Source organism: Andrographis paniculata, unplaced genomic scaffold (assembly GCF_009805555.1).
Source record: "Andrographis paniculata isolate CXL003 unplaced genomic scaffold, ASM980555v1 Contig211END, whole genome shotgun sequence".
NCBI classification, from domain to species: domain Eukaryota; kingdom Viridiplantae; phylum Streptophyta; class Magnoliopsida; order Lamiales; family Acanthaceae; genus Andrographis; species Andrographis paniculata.
The window spans coordinates 1-14,523 of NW_026137493.1; the positions used below are offsets into that span (position 1 = coordinate 1).

Here is a 14,523-nt window from a genome sequence, read left to right on the forward strand (position 1 = left end):
GAATTGAACGCCGCCCCTCCCCCCAATTCTTGTCTTTTTTGTTTTATTTGTTCTTCTTCACTAAAATTAAAATGTTTTTTTTTTTGGGAAGACAATTTTTTTCTTCGCAATACGAAAGGAATTCCAGAAGGAATTAAACTTGGATGGTTCTTTAGTTTTTTTTTTTTCGCAAGTCTGTCCTAACCCATTTTCAATCCTTCAATTCCAATAGCGGTCTGCGATTCTCTCTTTCTGGGTGATGGTGACTCATCCCCCAATTCAAACAAGCGCGTCTGTGATTCTCTCCTCTCGAGCGACCGGCGACGGCTGGTGCGCAACCACAGTCTGGATTCTGGTAAGTTTTTTTTATAATATTTTCTGGTCAGTGAAAATCTGTCCTTTAATTGTTATTTTCTAAAAATCAGTTGTCCGGGGTAATTCTTTGGAAAATTTTAGTTCGTTCGGTATTTCTTTAGTGAAAATCAACATGTTTATTGATCTAATTTTTCTGCTTCTGTGCATCCAGGCTGAGTTCTATTTTATTCGAGTTCTTTATGGAGCTGAGAAAATCGATTTTGTTATTGTTATGATTAACCTCCACTATTTCTAATTAATTTCTAGTCTAAATCGATATTGCCTAAAATTTAGTAGCTTAATCGAACTTTTTGAAAATCAAAAAGTGTTTTTAGTAGAGCTTAAGAATTTCTTGATGTTCTTGAAATAATTATCTAGCCAATTCCGATTTTTTTGTATTTGGAATAGATAATTGAATCTTGTGTTGAATCCAAATTGATTTCAACTATATTATGAATAAAAAAGAAACTTAAAAGTTACAAATAATGAAACAGATCCCATGGTTTGATACTACGATTCTCCTCGACAGCTGAACTTGGAGATCCTTGAAGTTGATCATATGTCTGACTTTTTTAGATCTTAATTTAAATCAATTTGCTGCTACTGCTTGCTTTTTTTATGTTATGATCAACACTCCAAAATTTTCATAAATTAGAGGTCTGAAACTGCTTTGGCAGCTTGAAACTGCACTGTTTGCTTTGGAATCTATTTGAATTGGTGGATATGTAGTTCTATTCCTGTGAATACTCAAGTTTAACATCTTACACTAAAAAGGTTATTTATGGCTTACAAGTGTTAGTTTTTCACATATTGATCAACATTGCATTGAAAGTATTGAGCTTGAAACTTGTCTTTTGAGTGTAATTTCTAGGCCATCTAGTATGCTAATTATTTTTCTGTTGAAATTATTGAGCTTACCATGAATTGATGCTTGTTTTAGTTTGGTTCATTAACCAATTTATCCCTACTTAAAAATTGTCTCAGAACATGATAATTTTCACTTCAAAAAAACTTACAGGGTTGTTTTAGCATTATCTTAATTGCACGCAGTAAAATTTGTGTATATGTTCAATTGATTTCATTTAGTGAACTAAGAAGTTGAAAGTTTGTCAAAATGTGTGAACAAATAGGACAAAAATGACAAGTGCTGAAACAAGTAATAATAATATTGCTACCTACACCAATTGTAGATAATGTAATATAGTCTGCGTGATTGTGAGACTGCACATGCAAAAATGGCCCCTTTCATTTGTACTCAAGTTTTTGGAATCATATTTGATAGTGAAACCTTAATTAGAGATTGCAGCATCCAATTTAATTTTACAATAAAAGGAATATTGGATATAGGTGGAGCAATTGGTTTATTGAGTTTATTGTAGGCACCATGAACAATATCTCGCAACCGCACTCTTAGGAGGTATTTTCCATGAATTTGTCTTATATTCTCTAATAGTTTTTTTTTCTCTCTGATAACAATAAATGCATTATGAATAATTTTTTATTGATCTATCAGAGAAAAACTGTATATGTTTAGCTTTCATTTAATATAAATAATTATTCTTTATTATGAGCTTTGCTTGCATAATATTTTTTTCAATTTGTTTAATGGTTAAAGTGATTAAAAAGTTGGGTTGCAGCACCTACATAATCAAGGGAGTTTGCTTGCTATATAGATAGAATATTTAGTTTGCTTCATGTTTGTTTGTTTGTGTTAGATTTAAGAATTAACTTTAGTCTCTTAGCTTACTAACTATTTGGTTTTGTAGTAGAATGTGTTACTTAGATATTAACGTAGTGGATCCATTAGAATTAATTAGCTTAAGAAATTAGATTCTTCCAATCTTGTATTTTATTTAGGTGTTCTACTATTGTTTTTAGCCTTAGATAATATATTTTTTAGGTTCAGTTTTTTTGTATATAATGTATCATAAAGTTTGTTTTGTAATCTCTAATTGGTCTGCTTTAGTTTAATTTAGTTAGATTAGTTATGTTTTGATTTGTTGTAAATTTGTAATATAAGTCATAGATAGCCCTGCTCCATGTTTCATATTTCATTTTATCATAGAAGATGGAATCAGTAAAAATCATTTATTCATGTGAGGGTGGGAATCCACGGGTAAAATATAGACTTATCTGTGCATTGCATCCTACCACCTTTTCCTAAAACCTGTAGATATTTCTTTTTATTCTATTTTATTCCAAAAGAACTTGAATATGAAAATTTGGTTGTTGAATCAATACATGTTTAAGTTGGTTGTTTAAACAAACAACTTTCATATGTATCAAATAAATTGATTATACTGCTTGTTGTTTTATAATTGTGATGTTGTACGGATGTTGGTCCGGGCGTCATCAAGATAAGGTATATGCCATAATTATATTTATGTCTTCTATATTTTACAATTTTACATATGCTAAAATGTTTGAATTAATTTCTTTAATATTTTATAGCGATTAAATATTTTGTGAGTTGCTTTTTATTTTCGATGATATGCACATGTTTTCTTTATATATCCGTAGGTGATACCATTGACATAGTGAAGGTTTTTGTCATGGCTGCTACCATTCCGGAGGCCGCGCTCATTTTACAGACGATACCTAGAGCACAAATACTCGGTGAGGTTGTCCGCGTCAAGCCAATCGACTGGATATTCAAAGATGTACGTAATCATATTTATAAGACTTTCTATTAAATTATAACTTAACCATCTTGCAAGTAAATTCTTATGTAATTTTGCACAATGTTGGCAGCTCACTTATCGCCCGTAATTGTCATGTATGTTGGTTGTTCTATAATTGTGTTGTTGTATGGATGTTGGTCCGGGTGTCATCAAGATAGGGTCCATGCTATAATTCTATTTATGTTGTTCTATATTTTTTGTTTTACATTTGTGTCATCAAGATAGGCTCCATCTCGACTAAATTCTTATATACTTTTGCACTATGTTTGCAGCTTGTTCGTCGCCCGAAACTGCCGTGTACGTTCAATTTGACGCTGCATGAGGCGTGGCAGTGTGACATGTGATTCTATGATGATTAACTTTTGTTTGTGGATTGATGCTGACCTCCTTTTCGTTGGTTGAACTTGCATTTTCTACTTTTTTGTATGTTTGTTTTTATGCTTTGTCATATATATTACGCCGAATTGCGAAGTAGTTATGTTTCTAGACAATGCGTACTTAGTGCAATTGATATTTTATGTAATATTCTTATATTTTGTAATATCATTTGCGAGTGTTTTTCGTATCATACAGGTTTTATTGAAAGAATAAGAATAAAATTTTTTTTTTACGAAGTTGTCGTCGTTACAAATACCGTTACAAAATGTTTTAACGTTGTTTTAAATAGTTTTTTTGACAATAAGCTATTGTAACAAAAATTATACCATAACAAGTGTTGTTACAAATAGATGAACATTTAATGTAACGGTTCTTTTATTACGAGAAATATCCGTTTCAAATTCATCGAAAATTTAAAGTTCGTGTTCCAAAAACCGTTACAATAAGTGATTAAGAAGTGCGTTGACCGGCCACTTTTTGTAACAAAAATATTTTGGTACAGAGACTTTTTATAGCAAGTATATGCACCGGTCAAAATATGGTACAAAATCGTTACAAATAGCTTTTTATAACAAAAAAATGGCCATTTGTAGCAGTTTTTTAACCGGTACAAATAGCCATTTTTTGGTAGTGAATACTGGACAAGCGATTAAATGCTCATCCAGCTTGAATCAGAATGAAACAAGTGGGGAGATGGGTGGCTTAGGTCAGACTCAGACTAAGAGGATCATTATAACTAACTTATTCTACGAAAGCGTGACATGGATTAGGATCATCTCCATGAATCAAACTCAAAAATAAAATATCTAATATATTCGGGAACAGTAACTCAAACATACAAATGAAGAATCGAAAGAAGAAAAGGATAAATCGAATTCCAAAAGCAATCACTTCTCTCGAGCAAACACTTTCGAGAATCTGTGGACTGTCTGAAGCTGCCGATGCATTTTCCGTCTCTCACGCAAATGCATCCATAGCTGAAAAAATTGATTTTCCCTCTTGGCGGATGGAATCACTCCAACTCCAAGGAATCTCTTCAAAGGTAGCTAGGGTAAACCCTCTTTAATTGTTTCTCGTGTCTAAATTGTGTGTTCAACAAGAAAGAAACAAGGCATATAGACTAAATGAAAAATTAATCTAAGCCCACATCTTAAGTGGCAAGCTAACCTAAACCATATATTTTGATTAAGATCAAGGGATCACAACCTCTAAGCAAACAAGTAACTTTGAATGAGTCCGGGTTGCAATCAGTCCGTCTAAGTTCGGGTTTGGGTGATCCAGAGCTGTGTCAAAGCATAAATAAAGCATTAAGTTCAAATCTAGGAAATAAATTAAACTAATCTAATAAAAGCGATAAACTAATCTAGGATGGTGATAAACTATTCTAAGTAGAAGCGATAAGGTGTCAGCTGGCGAGCAGGACTTCTACCTAAGAATGCAGAATTAACTATACTATCAAAGCGAGAATGCCATCGCTGGCAGGCGATGATTCTAACCACAAAATAACAAGTCTAACTATGAAAGTAGTAAGTCTAACTACAAACACATGTAATTTATTATAGGAAAGTGATAAGGGGCTAAGCTTAGAAAGGGATTAAAGGAAGTAGTAAAACTTGGACGAATATAAGATTAGGCAATTCTGGATGTTGGGTTCCAATTCTTATCATAGAGTGAGCTCACTGAATCTCCAACAGATTAATCTCCGCTTTGGGTTGTTGTAAAACATGCCCTTCTCTATACGGTTCCATATGCCTCCATTGACAAGGAAGGAATTTGATTCTCTTAAAGAGTTCACATCATTGATTGTTATGACTCATCTTGGAAGAACTTATTTAACTATATACGGCTCAGTCCACCGAAATTTTAATTTTCCTTGGATAAGTGAAGCCTAGAATCATACAGTAATACCTTGGACATCCCAATAAGCGTCTTGAAGGCATTTATGTAAGCCCAGAGTGCATCATCTAATTTCTCAGCCCAATTCTTGCTTGCGACTCATGTTGGTTGTGATTTAGAGGATATGTTTAATATCTTTGTTAAAAACTTCCACCTGACTGCTTGCTTGCGGGTGATAGGGAGTAGTCATATGTTGGCGAACACTTTACTGCTGCAGACAGGCTTGCAACGCCCTATTAACAAAATGGTTGCCTTCATCGCTAATTATGGTCCTAAGAACTCCAAATCTCTGAAATAGAGTGTATTTGAGGAAGCGGATAACTGAGCGAGAATCATAAGTAAGGAGCACTTGCACTTCAACCCACTTGCTTACGTAATCCACACCTACGGGAATATAAAGCTTCCCATTAGAATCAGAAATGCACCCATAAAATCTATCCCCCATATATCAAAGATATCAACAAACATTATTTCAGTATAAGGCATATCATCTCTCTTTGAGATATCCCTAATATTTGGCACTTGTCGCAAGATTGAGCATAGGTATCAACATCTTTTTGTAGGGTAGGCCAATAGAAGCCTGACTGCAAAACTTTGGCAGCTATCCGCTGGCCCGCGAAATGCCCTCTTACATGAGAACCATGACTTTGATCTAAAATCATGGGGGACTTTTGATTCCGCTACACAGCAATGAATAATCCCATTAGAGCCGATGTTGAACAAATATGGCTCATCCTAAAATACTTCTTTCCGATACTAAGAAGACGTTTTAGCGGGAAAATGTTCTGTAGCCAGAAAATTAGCCAAGTCTCCAAACCATGGCTCCTTTCCTTGCATAAGGTACATGTTTTCGTCATGAAAAGATTCATTTCGTCGCAGTCTACTCAGATGATCAGTGACAAAATTCTATTTTCTCTTCGGTCCTTGATCTCTATATCTGATTCTTAAATCAGAAGCACCCATCGAATCAAGTGGGTCTTTGTCTCCTTCTTCTCCATCAAATACTTTATAGTTGTGTGATCTGTATGGACTATGGTCTTGCTCCCGATCAAATATTGTCTGATTTTCTCGATAGCGAAGACAATGGCTAGCAGCTCTTTCTCAATTGTAGTATAATTTCTTTGAGTGGTGTGTAGAGTCCTGTTTTACACATTCAGCTTTGACTCAGACTTTTGTCCTAGAACAGCGCCGACGGTGTAGTTGCTTGCATCCAACATCAGTTGAATGGCTTGCTTGACACTGGTGGAGAAACTATGGGAGCAATGATAAGCTTTTCCTTCAGAAGTTTGAATACCTTTTCACAATAGCTCGTCCAGTCAAACTTAGCCTCCTTGCACAACAACACGGTCAATGGTTATTTGATTTTGCTGAAGTCCTTAATGAATGTTCTGTAGACACCAGCGTGGCCAAGGAAACTTCGGCCAACCTTCTCATTCTTAGGCGCTGTCATCTTCTCGATTACACTAACCTTTGACCTGTCCACCTCTATACCGAGAGTGAGAGTGAGATTTATATCTATGGTAGCTTCTAAATTACATATAGACATGACATTATATTATGTGGTTTTGGCATAAAACTTTGAAAGGACGTAACTTTTCCTAGAAAACTCCATTTTGGACGAATTTTTTTTGAATTTGGGTAGCTCGAAAAGATCTACGCAATGAAAATTCCCTACGGGGATTTTCGAGCCTTAGATTTCAAAAAAACATTCATTTTCTATAGTTAATTTGATTTTGAAGGTAAATTACGGTCACCGCTAAATATTCAAATTATTATATATAGAAATGGAAATTTGCTTTTCTCGAATGAGCAACTCAACGACATTCTTTTGGTGTTAATTTCATGTATGAAGAACTAAAATTATAGAAAAAATAACTTAAATGTTTTAAAGTGCCTTATAAACTTAATTACATAATCAATATAAGATAATTTAGTATATTGGATCATACATCTTATTTTTCCTTTGGTCATGAGTTCAAATCCTACACCTAAATATTTAGGATATTTATTATTATAACTATTATTAAGAATAGAATTGGTGTTATGTCTGTGAGCAATAACTATAATTATAATATTTTAATTTTAGTATAAGGTTTTGGTGTGGACGGCGGCCCATTCAGGTCAAAAGGACAACACACATATTGGGTGGACGACAATTATTGCAGCCCACAAAATCGTGGCACGTTACCTAGCGGGTGCGATCATACCAGCACTAACGCACCGGATCCCATCAGAACTCCGAAGTTAAGCGTGCTTGGGCGAGAGTAGTACTAGGATGGGTGACCCCCTGGGAAGTCCTCGTGTTGCACCCCTCTTTTTTGCCCCCGGGATTGAGCGTTATGTTCTTACTTTCAGACGCCTCGGCCCTATTTTACCCGTAGGGTAGGAATAACCTTTTGATTTCTCGACGCCGAGACCCGGGCTGGGGCTGGGTCCCGCGTAGCGCAGTAATTCCGTCCGTAAGTGTGAGGACAACGGAAGGAGAGTCCCCCGCGGCCGAACCTGACGTACTGCCGTGGCGGTCGGCCGCCGCGAAGAAGACGAGATGGAACGCCGGCCGTGGGAGGCGGCGTAACTAGCTTGGGCGGGCATTCCCTAGCGGGTGCGATCATACCAGCACGAACGCACCGGATCCCATCTCTCGGCCCTATTTTACCCGTAGGGTAGGCATTCCTTTTCGATTTCTCGACGCCGAGACCGGTGCTGGGGCTGGGTCCTACGTAGCGCGTTCGAGAGTAATTCCGTCCGTAAGTGTTGCACCGCTGGGAAGTCCTCGTGTTGCACCCCTCTTTTTGCCCCCGGGCTTGAGCGTTCTGTCCTTACTTTCAGACGCCCCGGCCCTACTTTACCCGTCGGGTAGGCTATAACGTTTTGATTTCTCGACGCCGAGACCCGGGCTGGGGCTGGGTCCCGCGTAGCGCAGTAATTCCGTCCGTACGTGTGAGGACAACGGAGGGAGAGTCCCCCGCGGCCGAACCTGAGGTACTACCGTGGCGCGTCGGCCGCCGCAAAGAAGGCGAGATGGAACGCCGGCCGCGGGAGGCGCCATAACTAGGTTGGGCGCGCATTACCTAGCGGGTGCGATCATACCAGCACTAACGCACCGGATCCCATCAGAACTCCGAAGTTAAGCGTGCTTGGGCGAGAGTAGTACTAGGATGGGTGACCCCCTGGGAAGTCCTCGTGTTGCACCCCTCTTTTTTGCCCCCGGGCTTGAGCGTTATGTTTCTTACTTTCAGACGCCTCGGCCCTATTTTACCCGTAGGGTAGGAATAACCTTTTGATTTCTCGACGCCGAGACCCGGGCTGGGGCTGGGTCCCGCGTAGCGCAGTAATTCCGTCCGTAAGTGTGAGGACAACGGAAGGAGAGTCCCCCGCGGCCGAACCTGACGTACTGCCGTGGCGGTCGGCCGCCGCGAAGAAGACGAGATGGAACGCCGGCCGTGGGAGGCGGCGTAACTAGCTTGGGCGGGCATTCCCTAGCGGGTGCGATCATACCAGCACGAACGCACCGGATCCCATCTCTCGGCCCTATTTTACCCGTAGGGTAGGCATTCCTTTTCGATTTCTCGACGCCGAGACCGGTGCTGGGGCTGGGTCCTACGTAGCGCGTTCGAGAGTAATTCCGTCCGTAAGTGTTGCACCGCTGGGAAGTCCTCGTGTTGCACCCCTCTTTTTGCCCCCGGGCTTGAGCGTTCTGTCCTTACTTTCAGACGCCCCGGCCCTACTTTACCCGTCGGGTAGGCTATAACGTTTTGATTTCTCGACGCCGAGACCCGGGCTGGGGCTGGGTCCCGCGTAGCGCAGTAATTCCGTCCGTACGTGTGAGGACAACGGAGGGAGAGTCCCCCGCGGCCGAACCTGAGGTACTACCGTGGCGCGTCGGCCGCCGCAAAGAAGGCGAGATGGAACGCCGGCCGCGGGAGGCGCCATAACTAGGTTGGGCGCGCATTACCTAGCGGGTGCGATCATACCAGCACTAACGCACCGGATCCCATCAGAACTCCGAAGTTAAGCGTGCTTGGGCGAGAGTAGTACTAGGATGGGTGACCCCCTGGGAAGTCCTCGTGTTGCACCCCTCTTTTTTGCCCCCGGGCTTGAGCGTTATGTTTCTTACTTTCAGACGCCTCGGCCCTATTTTACCCGTAGGGTAGGAATAACCTTTTGATTTCTCGACGCCGAGACCCGGGCTGGGGCTGGGTCCCGCGTAGCGCAGTAATTCCGTCCGTAAGTGTGAGGACAACGGAAGGAGAGTCCCCCGCGGCCGAACCTGACGTACTGCCGTGGCGGTCGGCCGCCGCGAAGAAGACGAGATGGAACGCCGGCCGTGGGAGGCGGCGTAACTAGCTTGGGCGGGCATTCCCTAGCGGGTGCGATCATACCAGCACGAACGCACCGGATCCCATCTCTCGGCCCTATTTTACCCGTAGGGTAGGCATTCCTTTTCGATTTCTCGACGCCGAGACCGGTGCTGGGGCTGGGTCCTACGTAGCGCGTTCGAGAGTAATTCCGTCCGTAAGTGTTGCACCGCTGGGAAGTCCTCGTGTTGCACCCCTCTTTTTGCCCCCGGGCTTGAGCGTTCTGTCCTTACTTTCAGACGCCCCGGCCCTACTTTACCCGTCGGGTAGGCTATAACGTTTTGATTTCTCGACGCCGAGACCCGGGCTGGGGCTGGGTCCCGCGTAGCGCAGTAATTCCGTCCGTACGTGTGAGGACAACGGAGGGAGAGTCCCCCGCGGCCGAACCTGAGGTACTACCGTGGCGCGTCGGCCGCCGCAAAGAAGGCGAGATGGAACGCCGGCCGCGGGAGGCGCCATAACTAGGTTGGGCGCGCATTACCTAGCGGGTGCGATCATACCAGCACTAACGCACCGGATCCCATCAGAACTCCGAAGTTAAGCGTGCTTGGGCGAGAGTAGTACTAGGATGGGTGACCCCCTGGGAAGTCCTCGTGTTGCACCCCTCTTTTTTGCCCCCGGGCTTGAGCGTTATGTTTCTTACTTTCAGACGCCTCGGCCCTATTTTACCCGTAGGGTAGGAATAACCTTTTGATTTCTCGACGCCGAGACCCGGGCTGGGGCTGGGTCCCGCGTAGCGCAGTAATTCCGTCCGTAAGTGTGAGGACAACGGAAGGAGAGTCCCCCGCGGCCGAACCTGACGTACTGCCGTGGCGGTCGGCCGCCGCGAAGAAGACGAGATGGAACGCCGGCCGTGGGAGGCGGCGTAACTAGCTTGGGCGGGCATTCCCTAGCGGGTGCGATCATACCAGCACGAACGCACCGGATCCCATCTCTCGGCCCTATTTTACCCGTAGGGTAGGCATTCCTTTTCGATTTCTCGACGCCGAGACCGGTGCTGGGGCTGGGTCCTACGTAGCGCGTTCGAGAGTAATTCCGTCCGTAAGTGTTGCACCGCTGGGAAGTCCTCGTGTTGCACCCCTCTTTTTGCCCCCGGGCTTGAGCGTTCTGTCCTTACTTTCAGACGCCCCGGCCCTACTTTACCCGTCGGGTAGGCTATAACGTTTTGATTTCTCGACGCCGAGACCCGGGCTGGGGCTGGGTCCCGCGTAGCGCAGTAATTCCGTCCGTACGTGTGAGGACAACGGAGGGAGAGTCCCCCGCGGCCGAACCTGAGGTACTACCGTGGCGCGTCGGCCGCCGCAAAGAAGGCGAGATGGAACGCCGGCCGCGGGAGGCGCCATAACTAGGTTGGGCGCGCATTACCTAGCGGGTGCGATCATACCAGCACTAACGCACCGGATCCCATCAGAACTCCGAAGTTAAGCGTGCTTGGGCGAGAGTAGTACTAGGATGGGTGACCCCCTGGGAAGTCCTCGTGTTGCACCCCTCTTTTTTGCCCCCGGGCTTGAGCGTTATGTTTCTTACTTTCAGACGCCTCGGCCCTATTTTACCCGTAGGGTAGGAATAACCTTTTGATTTCTCGACGCCGAGACCCGGGCTGGGGCTGGGTCCCGCGTAGCGCAGTAATTCCGTCCGTAAGTGTGAGGACAACGGAAGGAGAGTCCCCCGCGGCCGAACCTGACGTACTGCCGTGGCGGTCGGCCGCCGCGAAGAAGACGAGATGGAACGCCGGCCGTGGGAGGCGGCGTAACTAGCTTGGGCGGGCATTCCCTAGCGGGTGCGATCATACCAGCACGAACGCACCGGATCCCATCTCTCGGCCCTATTTTACCCGTAGGGTAGGCATTCCTTTTCGATTTCTCGACGCCGAGACCGGTGCTGGGGCTGGGTCCTACGTAGCGCGTTCGAGAGTAATTCCGTCCGTAAGTGTTGCACCGCTGGGAAGTCCTCGTGTTGCACCCCTCTTTTTGCCCCCGGGCTTGAGCGTTCTGTCCTTACTTTCAGACGCCCCGGCCCTACTTTACCCGTCGGGTAGGCTATAACGTTTTGATTTCTCGACGCCGAGACCCGGGCTGGGGCTGGGTCCCGCGTAGCGCAGTAATTCCGTCCGTACGTGTGAGGACAACGGAGGGAGAGTCCCCCGCGGCCGAACCTGAGGTACTACCGTGGCGCGTCGGCCGCCGCAAAGAAGGCGAGATGGAACGCCGGCCGCGGGAGGCGCCATAACTAGGTTGGGCGCGCATTACCTAGCGGGTGCGATCATACCAGCACTAACGCACCGGATCCCATCAGAACTCCGAAGTTAAGCGTGCTTGGGCGAGAGTAGTACTAGGATGGGTGACCCCCTGGGAAGTCCTCGTGTTGCACCCCTCTTTTTTGCCCCCGGGCTTGAGCGTTATGTTTCTTACTTTCAGACGCCTCGGCCCTATTTTACCCGTAGGGTAGGAATAACCTTTTGATTTCTCGACGCCGAGACCCGGGCTGGGGCTGGGTCCCGCGTAGCGCAGTAATTCCGTCCGTAAGTGTGAGGACAACGGAAGGAGAGTCCCCCGCGGCCGAACCTGACGTACTGCCGTGGCGGTCGGCCGCCGCGAAGAAGACGAGATGGAACGCCGGCCGTGGGAGGCGGCGTAACTAGCTTGGGCGGGCATTCCCTAGCGGGTGCGATCATACCAGCACGAACGCACCGGATCCCATCTCTCGGCCCTATTTTACCCGTAGGGTAGGCATTCCTTTTCGATTTCTCGACGCCGAGACCGGTGCTGGGGCTGGGTCCTACGTAGCGCGTTCGAGAGTAATTCCGTCCGTAAGTGTTGCACCGCTGGGAAGTCCTCGTGTTGCACCCCTCTTTTTGCCCCCGGGCTTGAGCGTTCTGTCCTTACTTTCAGACGCCCCGGCCCTACTTTACCCGTCGGGTAGGCTATAACGTTTTGATTTCTCGACGCCGAGACCCGGGCTGGGGCTGGGTCCCGCGTAGCGCAGTAATTCCGTCCGTACGTGTGAGGACAACGGAGGGAGAGTCCCCCGCGGCCGAACCTGAGGTACTACCGTGGCGCGTCGGCCGCCGCAAAGAAGGCGAGATGGAACGCCGGCCGCGGGAGGCGCCATAACTAGGTTGGGCGCGCATTACCTAGCGGGTGCGATCATACCAGCACTAACGCACCGGATCCCATCAGAACTCCGAAGTTAAGCGTGCTTGGGCGAGAGTAGTACTAGGATGGGTGACCCCCTGGGAAGTCCTCGTGTTGCACCCCTCTTTTTTGCCCCCGGGCTTGAGCGTTATGTTTCTTACTTTCAGACGCCTCGGCCCTATTTTACCCGTAGGGTAGGAATAACCTTTTGATTTCTCGACGCCGAGACCCGGGCTGGGGCTGGGTCCCGCGTAGCGCAGTAATTCCGTCCGTAAGTGTGAGGACAACGGAAGGAGAGTCCCCCGCGGCCGAACCTGACGTACTGCCGTGGCGGTCGGCCGCCGCGAAGAAGACGAGATGGAACGCCGGCCGTGGGAGGCGGCGTAACTAGCTTGGGCGGGCATTCCCTAGCGGGTGCGATCATACCAGCACGAACGCACCGGATCCCATCTCTCGGCCCTATTTTACCCGTAGGGTAGGCATTCCTTTTCGATTTCTCGACGCCGAGACCGGTGCTGGGGCTGGGTCCTACGTAGCGCGTTCGAGAGTAATTCCGTCCGTAAGTGTTGCACCGCTGGGAAGTCCTCGTGTTGCACCCCTCTTTTTGCCCCCGGGCTTGAGCGTTCTGTCCTTACTTTCAGACGCCCCGGCCCTACTTTACCCGTCGGGTAGGCTATAACGTTTTGATTTCTCGACGCCGAGACCCGGGCTGGGGCTGGGTCCCGCGTAGCGCAGTAATTCCGTCCGTACGTGTGAGGACAACGGAGGGAGAGTCCCCCGCGGCCGAACCTGAGGTACTACCGTGGCGCGTCGGCCGCCGCAAAGAAGGCGAGATGGAACGCCGGCCGCGGGAGGCGCCATAACTAGGTTGGGCGCGCATTACCTAGCGGGTGCGATCATACCAGCACTAACGCACCGGATCCCATCAGAACTCCGAAGTTAAGCGTGCTTGGGCGAGAGTAGTACTAGGATGGGTGACCCCCTGGGAAGTCCTCGTGTTGCACCCCTCTTTTTTGCCCCCGGGCTTGAGCGTTATGTTTCTTACTTTCAGACGCCTCGGCCCTATTTTACCCGTAGGGTAGGAATAACCTTTTGATTTCTCGACGCCGAGACCCGGGCTGGGGCTGGGTCCCGCGTAGCGCAGTAATTCCGTCCGTAAGTGTGAGGACAACGGAAGGAGAGTCCCCCGCGGCCGAACCTGACGTACTGCCGTGGCGGTCGGCCGCCGCGAAGAAGACGAGATGGAACGCCGGCCGTGGGAGGCGGCGTAACTAGCTTGGGCGGGCATTCCCTAGCGGGTGCGATCATACCAGCACGAACGCACCGGATCCCATCTCTCGGCCCTATTTTACCCGTAGGGTAGGCATTCCTTTTCGATTTCTCGACGCCGAGACCGGTGCTGGGGCTGGGTCCTACGTAGCGCGTTCGAGAGTAATTCCGTCCGTAAGTGTTGCACCGCTGGGAAGTCCTCGTGTTGCACCCCTCTTTTTGCCCCCGGGCTTGAGCGTTCTGTCCTTACTTTCAGACGCCCCGGCCCTACTTTACCCGTCGGGTAGGCTATAACGTTTTGATTTCTCGACGCCGAGACCCGGGCTGGGGCTGGGTCCCGCGTAGCGCAGTAATTCCGTCCGTACGTGTGAGGACAACGGAGGGAGAGTCCCCCGCGGCCGAACCTGAGGTACTACCGTGGCGCGTCGGCCGCCGCAAAGAAGGCGAGATGGAACGCCGGCCGCGGGAGGCGCC

At 47.1% G+C, this 14,523-nt stretch overlaps 8 non-coding genes across 8 annotated transcripts; all 8 read left to right on the forward strand.

Annotated features, from left to right (window-relative positions):
* Positions 1 to 7,481: 7,481 nt before the first annotated feature.
* On the forward strand, positions 7,482 to 7,600 carry LOC127244619 (5S ribosomal RNA). The gene has a single exon (XR_007837253.1). It is a non-coding gene; the product is annotated as a 5S ribosomal RNA (ribosomal RNA).
* A 764-nt stretch (positions 7,601 to 8,364) lies between these two features.
* LOC127244631 (5S ribosomal RNA) lies at positions 8,365 to 8,483 on the forward strand. The gene has a single exon (XR_007837264.1). It is a non-coding gene; the product is annotated as a 5S ribosomal RNA (ribosomal RNA).
* Positions 8,484 to 9,248: 765 nt separating this feature from the next.
* On the forward strand, positions 9,249 to 9,367 carry LOC127244642 (5S ribosomal RNA). Its single transcript, XR_007837275.1, has one exon. It is a non-coding gene; the product is annotated as a 5S ribosomal RNA (ribosomal RNA).
* A 765-nt stretch (positions 9,368 to 10,132) lies between these two features.
* Positions 10,133 to 10,251, forward strand: LOC127244654 (5S ribosomal RNA). Its single transcript, XR_007837286.1, has one exon. It is a non-coding gene; the product is annotated as a 5S ribosomal RNA (ribosomal RNA).
* Positions 10,252 to 11,016: 765 nt separating this feature from the next.
* On the forward strand, positions 11,017 to 11,135 carry LOC127244664 (5S ribosomal RNA). Its single transcript, XR_007837296.1, has one exon. It is a non-coding gene; the product is annotated as a 5S ribosomal RNA (ribosomal RNA).
* Positions 11,136 to 11,900: 765 nt separating this feature from the next.
* Positions 11,901 to 12,019, forward strand: LOC127244620 (5S ribosomal RNA). Its single transcript, XR_007837254.1, has one exon. It is a non-coding gene; the product is annotated as a 5S ribosomal RNA (ribosomal RNA).
* Positions 12,020 to 12,784: 765 nt separating this feature from the next.
* LOC127244621 (5S ribosomal RNA) lies at positions 12,785 to 12,903 on the forward strand. Its single transcript, XR_007837255.1, has one exon. It is a non-coding gene; the product is annotated as a 5S ribosomal RNA (ribosomal RNA).
* A 765-nt stretch (positions 12,904 to 13,668) lies between these two features.
* Positions 13,669 to 13,787, forward strand: LOC127244622 (5S ribosomal RNA). The gene has a single exon (XR_007837256.1). It is a non-coding gene; the product is annotated as a 5S ribosomal RNA (ribosomal RNA).
* Positions 13,788 to 14,523: the final 736 nt, after the last annotated feature.